The 10548-nt window shown below is 43.0% G+C and overlaps 1 pseudogene; it reads right to left on the reverse strand.

Annotated features, from left to right (window-relative positions):
* Nucleotides 1-6064: 6064 nt before the first annotated feature.
* LOC112885356 lies at nt 6065-8204 on the reverse strand (annotated as a pseudogene).
* Between the last annotated feature and the right edge of the window lie 2344 nt (nt 8205-10548).

The raw sequence follows: 10548 nt of genomic DNA on the forward strand, positions 1-10548 counted from the left end.
TGCACCCAACGAAGCAGCTAAAATAGCTATGGCCGTTGGCCCAATTTAATTTCGCGCCAAAGAATGGACACGTTTTGTTTTCCCGCTTCAACGTCAATTTTTACCCCACGCGAGGCACACAATAACAGAACGTCTGGCTTCATCCTCCTCCCCTGTTTTCTCATCCAGGATTGCCGTGGAGCCTGTGGAGCGAGACCCATCCAAATCTGGGACTGATCGGTGGGCGCATGAGGATTTTGGCAGCGTCAGGTGGTGGATTTGGTGAGTAATCCCCCTTCTTCGTCTGATGAGTCTGGTAGCTATGTGTGCCGTGAGGATCTACGTGTGCCGTGACGGTTAGGGCTGCAAAATAAAAAACTATTGCCGCATGTGAGAGAGAACAGCAGATCCGTTGATATCATTATCTTAATACTGTGATAGGCAACTTTAACTGCCTTTTTTTTCCCATATGCACATGGAGAGCTCGAATTTAGCAAGTGAAAATGGCTGCTTATTACACTCCTTCCAGTTTTATTACACTCCTTTTTGAAGTCTGTTTGTTTAATCCCACCTAGACACTCTCAGTTTGTTTAATACCATTGCTCTCAGATGTGTTTTGTTTGACAGTGATTGCAAATATGTGATACTTGCTTTTGGGAATTGGAATAAACTACATTTTAATTTGTACTTTAGCTAGTATCTTTATTTCTGTTTGCATGGTTAAACTGAAACATTCCTCCTTGCTTTAACTGAACGCTTTGAACATAGCCCCAATTGCACTTAATTTCAGAAAAGCATTTTTGTTATCTGTGTCCTAAAACTTTATGTCTAATCTATGTTGTTCAGACTTGTCAAACATGACAGCTTGGTCCTGCCTAAAAGACTCACATTTTAGGCAGAATAAACGGAAGAAAGATGAAGAATGCATGTTAACTTCAATTATCGCAGCTTTGGAACCTTCTAAATGTAGGAGGGGTGGTTCAGTTCCAGGATATAAATTTAAGCGTCGTGATAGAGAAGTAGCTTTTGCGCAAATTATGAGGGATTACTTTGTTGATAATCCTTTGTACAGCGAAGAGGACTTTCGGCGACGGTATGCAACTCTTCGTTGTTGCCCCTTTTAATGTGTAACAATTCTATAAAATAATTGCTAATATATTGTCTTCTCAAGCATAGATTTAGAATGAAGAAGTCGCTATTCCTTGACATGGTCTGCAAGATTACCGAGAAGAATTCTTATTTTCGCCAACGTGAGAATGCTTGTGGGCACAAGGGCTTCCATCCCATACATAAATGTCTTGTGGCTATGAGGATGCTTACATCTGGCGGTCCAGCTAATTCGTTTGATGACACGTATCGCATGGTCGAGTCAACAATTCTAGAGACCGTGAAGCAATTTTCAAGAACCATCATTTCTGTTTATGAGAGTGAATTTTTGCGGCCACCGACAAAAACTGAGCTTGACACCATTTTACAAGTCAATGAGGCTAGAGGCTTTCCTAGGATGATCGGCAGCATTGATTGTATGCATTGGGAATGGTCTAATTGTCCGACTGCATGGCATGGTCAGTTCAAGGGACGCAAAGGCAAACCGACCATAATCTTGGAGGCCGTTGCTACGCAGGACCTACGCATATGGCATGCATTTTTTGGATTGCCTGGCTCCCTTAACGACATCAATGTGCTCCATAGGTCTCCGGTGTTTGATGATCTTGCTGCTGGAGAGAGACCAAAAACTGAATTCCGTGTTAATGGAACCAAGTATGACATGTGTTATTATCTTGCTGACGGAATATACCCTGATTGGCCTACATTGGTAAAAACATATAGCGAGCCAGTTAGTCAAAAGGAAAGAATATATGCAGAGACACAGGAATCAGCAAGGAAGGATGTTGAACGCGCTTTTGGGGTGCTTCGGTCCAAATTCAGGATAATTTATAGCCCTGCTAGGTTGTGGAGCCAAAGGGATCTAAATGACATCATGCGTGCATGTGTTGAATAATAATGTCATCAGATTGAGTGCTTATTTGTAAGCTGTTTGTGACTTATGTACAATAATAATGTCATCTCTAAATTGAATTATGTACCAGTGATTGAGTGCTTATTTATATCTGACAAGTTATGGATAGGATCATATATATCATTGAGACTAGATATCATATCACGAATATCATTGGGTGTCCATCGGTACAATTATAATTCAAAGCAGCTTTAGCAATAAAAGAGACTGCTGCTGTTCACTAACTATTTATAACTTATACTACCAACAAAAGAGACTGCTGCTGTTCGCTAACAAAAGGGACTGCTGCTGTTCGCTAACAAAAGAGACCGCTGCTGTTCGCTAACAAAAGAGACTGCTGCTGTTCTCCAGGACCTGTGTTTCCATGTACCAACAGAAGCCTTGTGTATTGACAAAAGGTCCTGCACCGTTGCCATACAGCTGCCAAATATGTTCCATGAGGTCTTTTTGCAAAGAATTAGACACAACCTTGTCATGAATTCTGGAATATGACTTAATCAATTCAGAAATTTCTAGCACATCTCTATTTTGAGAAATTGGAGGGTCTGAAGACCTCTCAAACTCTCGGTGATCACTATACAAATTTCTTTCATCTTTGATCACCATGTTGTGTAGAATAACACATGCACGCATGATGTCATTTAGATCCCTTTGGCTCCACAACCTAGCAGGGCTATAAATTATCCTGAATTTGGACCGAAGCACCCCAAAAGCGCGTTCAACATCCTTCCTTGCTGATTCCTGTGTCTCTGCATATATTCTTTCCTTTTGACTAACTGGCTCGCTATATGTTTTTACCAATGTAGGCCAATCAGGGTATATTCCGTCAGCAAGATAATAACACATGTCATACTTGGTTCCATTAACACGGAATTCAGTTTTTGGTCTCTCTCCAGCAGCAAGATCATCAAACACCGGAGACCTATGGAGCACATTGATGTCGTTAAGGGAGCCAGGCAATCCAAAAAATGCATGCCATATGCGTAGGTCCTGCGTAGCAACGGCCTCCAAGATTATGGTCGGTTTGCCTTTGCGTCCCTTGAACTGACCATGCCATGCAGTCGGACAATTAGACCATTCCCAATGCATACAATCAACGCTGCCGATCATCCTAGGAAAGCCTCTAGCCTCATTGACTTGTAAAATGGTGTCAAGCTCAGTTTTTGTCGGTGGCCGCAAAAATTCACTCTCATAAACAGAAATGATGGTTCTTGAAAATTGCTTCACGGTCTCTAGAATTGTTGACTCGACCATGCGATACGTGTCATCAAACGAATTAGCTGGACCGCCAGATGTAAGCATCCTCATAGCCACAAGACATTTATGTATGGGATGGAAGCCCTTGTGCCCACAAGCATTCTCACGTTGGCGAAAATAAGAATTCTTCTCGGTAATCTTGCAGACCATGTCAAGGAATAGCGACTTCTTCATTCTAAATCTATGCTTGAGAAGACAATATATTAGCAATTATTTTATAGAATTGTTACACATTAAAAGGGGCAACAACGAAGAGTTGCATACCGTTGCCGAAAGTCCTCTTCGCTGTACAAAGGATTATCAACAAAGTAATCCCTCATAATTTGCGCAAAAGCTACTTCTCTATCACGACGCTTAAATTTATATCCTGGAACTGAACCACCCCTCCTACATTTAGAAGGTTCCAAAGCTGCGATAATTGAAGTTAACATGCATTCTTCATCTTTCTTCCGTTTATTCTGCCTAAAATGTGAGTCTTTTAGGCAGGACCAAGCTGTCATGTTTGACAAGTCTGAACAACATAGATTAGACATAAAGTTTTAGGACACAGATAACAAAAATGCTTTTCTGAAATTAAGTGCAATTGGGGCTATGTTCAAAGCGTTCAGTTAAAGCAAGGAGGAATGTTTCAGTTTAACCATGCAAACAGAAATAAAGATACTAGCTAAAGTACAAATTAAAATGTAGTTTATTCCAATTCCCAAAAGCAAGTATCACATATTTGCAATCACTGTCAAACAAAACACATCTGAGAGCAATGGTATTAAACAAACTGAGAGTGTCTAGGTGGGATTAAACAAACAGACTTCAAAAAGGAGTGTAATAAAACTGGAAGGAGTGTAATAAGCAGCCATTTTCACTTGCTAAATTCGAGCTCTCCATGTGCATATGGGAAAAAAAAGGCAGTTAAAGTTGCCTATCACAATATTAAGATAATGATATCAACGGATCTGCTGTTCTCTCTCACATGCGGCAATAGTTTTTTATTTTGCAGCCCTAACCGTCACGGCACACGTAGATCCTCACGGCACACATAGCTACCAGACTCATCAGACGAAGAAGGGGGATTACTCACCAAATCCACCACCTGACGCTGCCAAAATCCTCATGCGCCCACCGATCAGTCCCAGATTTGGATGGGTCTCGCTCCACGGGCTCCACGGCAATCCTGGATGAGAAAACAGGGGAGGAGGATGAAGCCAGACATTCTGTTGTTATGTGCCTCACGCGGGGTAAAAATTGACGTTGAAGCGGGAAAACAAAACGCATCCATTCTTTGGCGCGAAATTAAATAGGGCCAACGGCCACAGCTATTTTAGCTGCTTTGTTGGGTGCAGAAGGTTTTAGCTGGCCAGGCAAATTGCAGGGGGGCAGCTAAACGTTGAAATGCATAGCCAATTTGCCTGCCCATTGTTGGAGGCAGTCTAAGGGCCTGTTTGGAATGCTGCCTAACCCGCCACCGCCTAAGGTTAGGCAACCGCCACAGGTGCGGCGTGCCTAAGCAGCCATGCTTAGTTATGTGTTTGGTGTACTGCCGCGCCTAAGGTTAGTCATACCGAAGAAAAGTATGGTAAGTGTTTGATGTCCTGCCACGCCTAATGTTAGGCACATGTGGCATCTATTTGGTAACACGCCTAACTTATGCATGTGTTTACTATACAAATATGAGTTTTCTCAAATTCAAAAGTGGATGGAAACTACTGTCTCGAACAATCCTGAGGTAGCCCAACTAAACTAGGTGTACATTTGGTAGATAGTTCAGTACAGTAGGTATCGAACTAGCGCAGGGCGTCAGGGCATATTCTCAGAAGGGAAAGGAAAGGAGGCAATTCTGCCACAAGAATATCTGAAGTTCTGAACCTGTATAGGTGTAGGTGACAAAAGGGCACAACACAGGATCCGCTTGACTTGAACAAAATGAGCTATTGCAACACCATTTCCACCCACAAATATACAGTTAGGTGATGTCAGATGGCCAAAATCACAACCGGAAGACAACAGCAGGTAGGGTTACATACAAGAGACAACAATGGGGCAAAGAATAGCGTTCACGCCAATTGGACACATGGTTGGTATGTATGTACATTGCAATATTGTACACCTATTTTAGCCAGGTCCAGGCATCAGGGGCCATGCTTCAAGAGCCGTTTCCTCGCCGTACCTGTTCATCATGGGCCATTCTCCTCGGCCACGCTGATCATAAAGAGCTTGGGTCAGAACGTGTGGAAGGAAGAAATACCGGCAGCGAAGAATAATAATAGGTGCCATCATCAGACGTGACTCACTGCGCCTTGGAGGGTTCTGTGTCTCCAGCTGACTGTTCTGCACCACTGTCGTCCATGTTCTGAGTAATCGGCTTCTTGAACTGCACCAGGATCATTGTCATGCTATCGCATCCCTCGCCCCCCATGGTCGATGGAGCCAGGCATCTATCAAGCACTCTTTCACATACTACAGAAAGGCTTTCCTCCTGCAGTTTGTAATTTTTGTTTCCTTCCATGAGTATAGCCAAAGACAAGACATCCAAATATCAACATTAAATATAACTTGGTACTCACTGTGTTTATATGCTCACGGATGAAATCAACCAACTGTTGGTTTGACATGCAGTCCCTGATAGTCATAAGAGTATATATGGCTGTTACTTCTAACACAAACAATAATCATGTGATGCCAGAGAATATTAATCTAGAGGAACTTACCAAATGCCATCACAAGCCAAAACAAGGAAGTCATCATCATCACAAGGCTCCACCTTCAGAAAAGAACAAATTACAAGAACTATATCAAATGGCAAGTATACATACATGCTCCTCAAATCCTCACCTCAAATGGCAAGTATACATACATGCTCCTACCGCTAATCTGCTCATATGTTGTAGACTAGACTCAGCAGTGTACATAGACATGAACTGAAAAGCACATGAAAATTAGCAAGACGAACCATCCCACACAAGCCCATATGTAGTCAAAAGCACATGAAAATTAGCATCCAGAACACATCAAAATGGAAATCAAGTGTAGAGCAGAGTAGCTGCTATTTCATCAAGCAATTTATCGCAATTCAAAGAGTCCGTCCACGACGAAACAGAAGCACTTCGCAAAGGCCATACCATCCCACATAAGCCCATATAAGCAGTTATCAATAGTTTTCACCAGCTCCATATAATCACCGTAAGAGGTTTACAATGGTGCTGATTTACAAAATAGTAGAGCACTAGCAGTTAACAAAAGTTCCTATGGTCAGCCTCCATTAGCAGCGGTCAGCCTCCATTCACAGCACCCATCTTGAGTAGTCCGATGAATCTAATACAAGAGTAAAATAAATCAGCTTAACCAAATGCAAATAGTAATTGTAATGACAGCTAGAATATAACATATGTGTAATAACAACACTGAAGATATATTACCTGACTACTTAAACAAAATAGCAGACGAGTAGACATAGCCAATTCACATCCCCGAATCGCTAAGAAACTTGAAAACCCATGACTGAAATGTTACGTCGGATGAGCCTGATAAGAAACTACGCATCCCCTTTTGTTCTTTAGATGCTAGAAATGTTCCTACCATCAGTTTTTGGTCAGTAGTTAAAGTCATGTTCTCAAGTCTTTGCCATAATATATCATCAGAGCTGCACATAGATAGTGGAGGTGGTGGTGGCTTCTTGATTTCATTTTGAAGTTCCACTAAAGTAGTTGTGATTGCATCTCCTACCCTAGACATGCGGCTCTTTGGTCTCACATCTCACTTCTGTGCTTTTCCCTCACTTCTTAGACGCTTGACTTCCGAGCTAGATGAGCTTTGCTCAGCCACTTGGGATGCCATGCTGGGCTGGCCACTAATAGGAGAAGGTAAAGTGTCTGAATCATCACCTAGATTATCTTCAGGCGGAGTATAGCTGGACAACTCGTTGCATAAGTCATCATCATAATCATTATCTTCATCAGCTTGTGTCTCATTGAGACAAGTGTTGGCGTCCATGGCAAGAGAACCATCAGCACTGCTGTTAAGGAATAGGTCTTGCATTTCATTGAAGAATTTGATGGGCTTGGACAGGAGCCTTCTTGCCCTTACCTGCATACGGTATTATGCTATTTGTTAATAAACAATATTTCATTCATTTAGCAAAATACTAACAACAAAGATTGGAAGAAGAGAATACATGTAGGTTAGCCTTCTCTGATTCTGATATGATAACCATGGATCTTGAGGTATCAAATGTATTACCACTCTTGCTTAATGCTGTTCTAATAAAGTTCCAATTATCCTTGTAATGTCTGAAATGCCTCTCAACTTGAGTAGCAGTTACCCCCATATTGAACTGCCTATTCAATGCTTCTGAACACTTGAAGTGATGCTGTTTTTTATCTTGAAACCAGCATGCTGCTCCTTTATGTAGTCAATGAACCAACCGAGCATATATTTAGTTTGATCCTCATCCCATAGAATGGTACTCTCTCGAGTGGTGCCATCTGTCGATGTTTAACCGGCTGCCCACCGAGGAATATACCCAAGGTGGTAAGTTTTGGGTGAGGAGACGCCGAGATCAGGAACTCGAAGGTGCAAGGAACACAAAGCTTAGACAGGTTCGGGCCGCAAGATGCGTAACACCCTACGTCCTGTATGGTGGTTTGTATTGCCTTTTGTGTAGAATGACCTAGAGATCGTGTTTTGAGAGGGCTCCCTGTCCTCCCTTATATATCCGAGAGGCCAGGGTTACAAAGGTACTAACCAACACCAGCTAACGAATCGTACCAGAACATATCTCGAGTAGATCCCCTCTGTATCGATTAGCTCTATCTCCTATTTAAACGGAATAAATAAGAGATAAACAAGATGAATAAGAGATAAGACGGACTTAATCTCTTAAACTACGCTATGTACACAGTCCCGTGGCCCCGGGTCTGACACCATCACCTTCATCCTTTTCCTTCCCCTTGACCATTTCTGTACTCAAGATCAATTTATATCAATGTCTCAAAACAGCCACATAATACAATTAAATATGGTGTTAAAACAGCCTTGTAATACAATTAAACATCAACACAATTCAATTAAATAGGGTCTCAAAACAGCCATACAATACACTTACACAGTATCTCAAAATAGCAACACAAATATCTTAAATAGGATCCCAAAACAGCCACATAATAATATCTCTAAATAATTAAATAAGATCTCCATAAAGCTATACAATACACTTAAACTAATATTTCAAAACAGCAGCACAAGCATCAATTTTAGTCCTACTCATCCCACATTTGCTGAGCTAACTGATCACGTAGGATTGCCCATTGCTAGTTGTCCCTATTAATATCCCCATGTGAACGATTGCTTCTTGGAAGAGTTTGAAACCATGTCGCATCATCATAAACATAAATATCAGGTCCATCATCAATTATTTATGCAAAGTGCAGCATGCCAAAACTATCTTGACTTATGTTTTTAAAGGGAAGAATGGTTGACTTGTAAGTATCTTAAATCTGTTTTTGAGTGTGCCAAATGCCTGCCCAATCGTTGTCCTAAGAGAGGAGTGGTGAAGGTTGAACAATTCTCTTGGATTCTCCGGTCGTCTAGTACCCTTAAACTCCTTAAGGTGGTACCGGACACCTTGATATGGAGGTAATATGGCAGGTCTAGCAGCATAACCAGCATCGGCTAAAAAGTAGTGACCTACAATTAGATTGAACTACAATTAGCTATTAATTTTGGAAGCTAAAATACGGTATATTAATGACTTGACTTATACCTTCTGGAATTTTTAAGCCTGATGGCCGTGACAATGCATCTTGGAGCACAAAGGAATCATGAGTTGATCCTTCCCATCCGGCCAGCACATATGTAAACTTAAGGTCAAAATCTACGGCAGCTAAGACATTTTGTGTTGGATAGTGCTTTCTACCCTAAACCTATCTTGTATATATATAGGAACCGATGCCGGTATATGTGTGCCATCCAATGCTCCTACAAATTTCTAATACAAATGAAACAAGTGCTCCTGTTAGTGACTACTACAAATTAATAGAAAAATGAATTCATTGCATTATATATATATATATTACCTCAAAGTATGGGAAAAATCTTCCCGGGCTGGTGGATATCTTTGGATGTATTTCCGTAATTCTCATAAAAATAATATCACGAGACAATACACATAAAGCATCCAAAACAGCATTAAAATATCTACTAACAGTCTCTCCGGAGCGTAAGAACTCAAAGCCAACTGATCTATTTGTCCATCTGTGACCAACAAATTTCAAGAACATAGCTACTTGTTCCTCAATTGACACATTGATACTATCCTCTAACAATCCATGAGATCTTAAATGACCACATAACCGGTGAAAAAAAACTTTACGCATGCGCAACTCACTAATACAGTTGGCTTCAGTCTTTCCAAATCTCTTTCTAATAAAGAACCGTATTTGGGCCTCCTCATGAACCTATGTTCTTGTAACTTGTACCACAACATGCAAACACAGATGGCTATGCAAATAAGCAACCTTCTTCTTCGAATGTTATAATCATAATAATAATACTCAAGATAATCATCCATTGCACCCATCTATAAAGATTTAAGAACTATTTTAGAATGCATAGAACACATATGACACAAGGAAAATCTAGAAGATAGTTATACCTTAAATTAAAGGAGAAGATGACTGTTCTCGCTGAAAAAACACCTGCAGAAAGGAATAAAAATGTTACTTGTGTGCAGGAAATGATCAATTGGGGGTAAGAAAATTGCAGGAAATTTTCAATTGGGAGGGGGGGTTAGACATGTGCAGGGAAACAGATGATAAATTGGCCGGGGGGGGGGGGGGGTAGAGGCACTATCTTGGGTTGGGGGGGGGTAGACAAAAGCAGAGGAGGGGGCGGGCCAGGGAGGGGGGCGCGCGGCGGAGGGGCGCGCGACGGGCGGAGGGGGCCGCGGGCAGAGGGGCGCCGCGGGCGGAGGGGGTTGCGGCGGGCAGAGGGGAGCCGCGGGCGGAGGGGCGCGGTGGAGGAGGGCGCAGGCTCTGCTCAGGGGGGCGCGCGGCGGAGGGGGGCGGCGGGCGGAGGGGCGCCGCGGGCGGAGGGGGGCCGCGGGCGGAGGGGGTTGCGGCAGGCGGAGGGGAGCCGCGGGTGGAGGGGGGCGCGCGGCGGAGGGGCGCGAGGCGGGCGCAGGAGGGCCGCGGACGGAGGGGTGCCGCGGGCGGAGGGGGGCGCCGCGGCCGGAGGGGGCGCGACGGGCAGAGGGGGCGGCGGGCGGAGGGGGGCGCAACGGCCGGAGGGGGGCGCGGCGGGCG

This window comes from Panicum hallii, chromosome 3, assembly GCF_002211085.1.
Source record: "Panicum hallii strain FIL2 chromosome 3, PHallii_v3.1, whole genome shotgun sequence".
NCBI classification, from domain to species: Eukaryota; Viridiplantae; Streptophyta; class Magnoliopsida; order Poales; family Poaceae; genus Panicum; species Panicum hallii.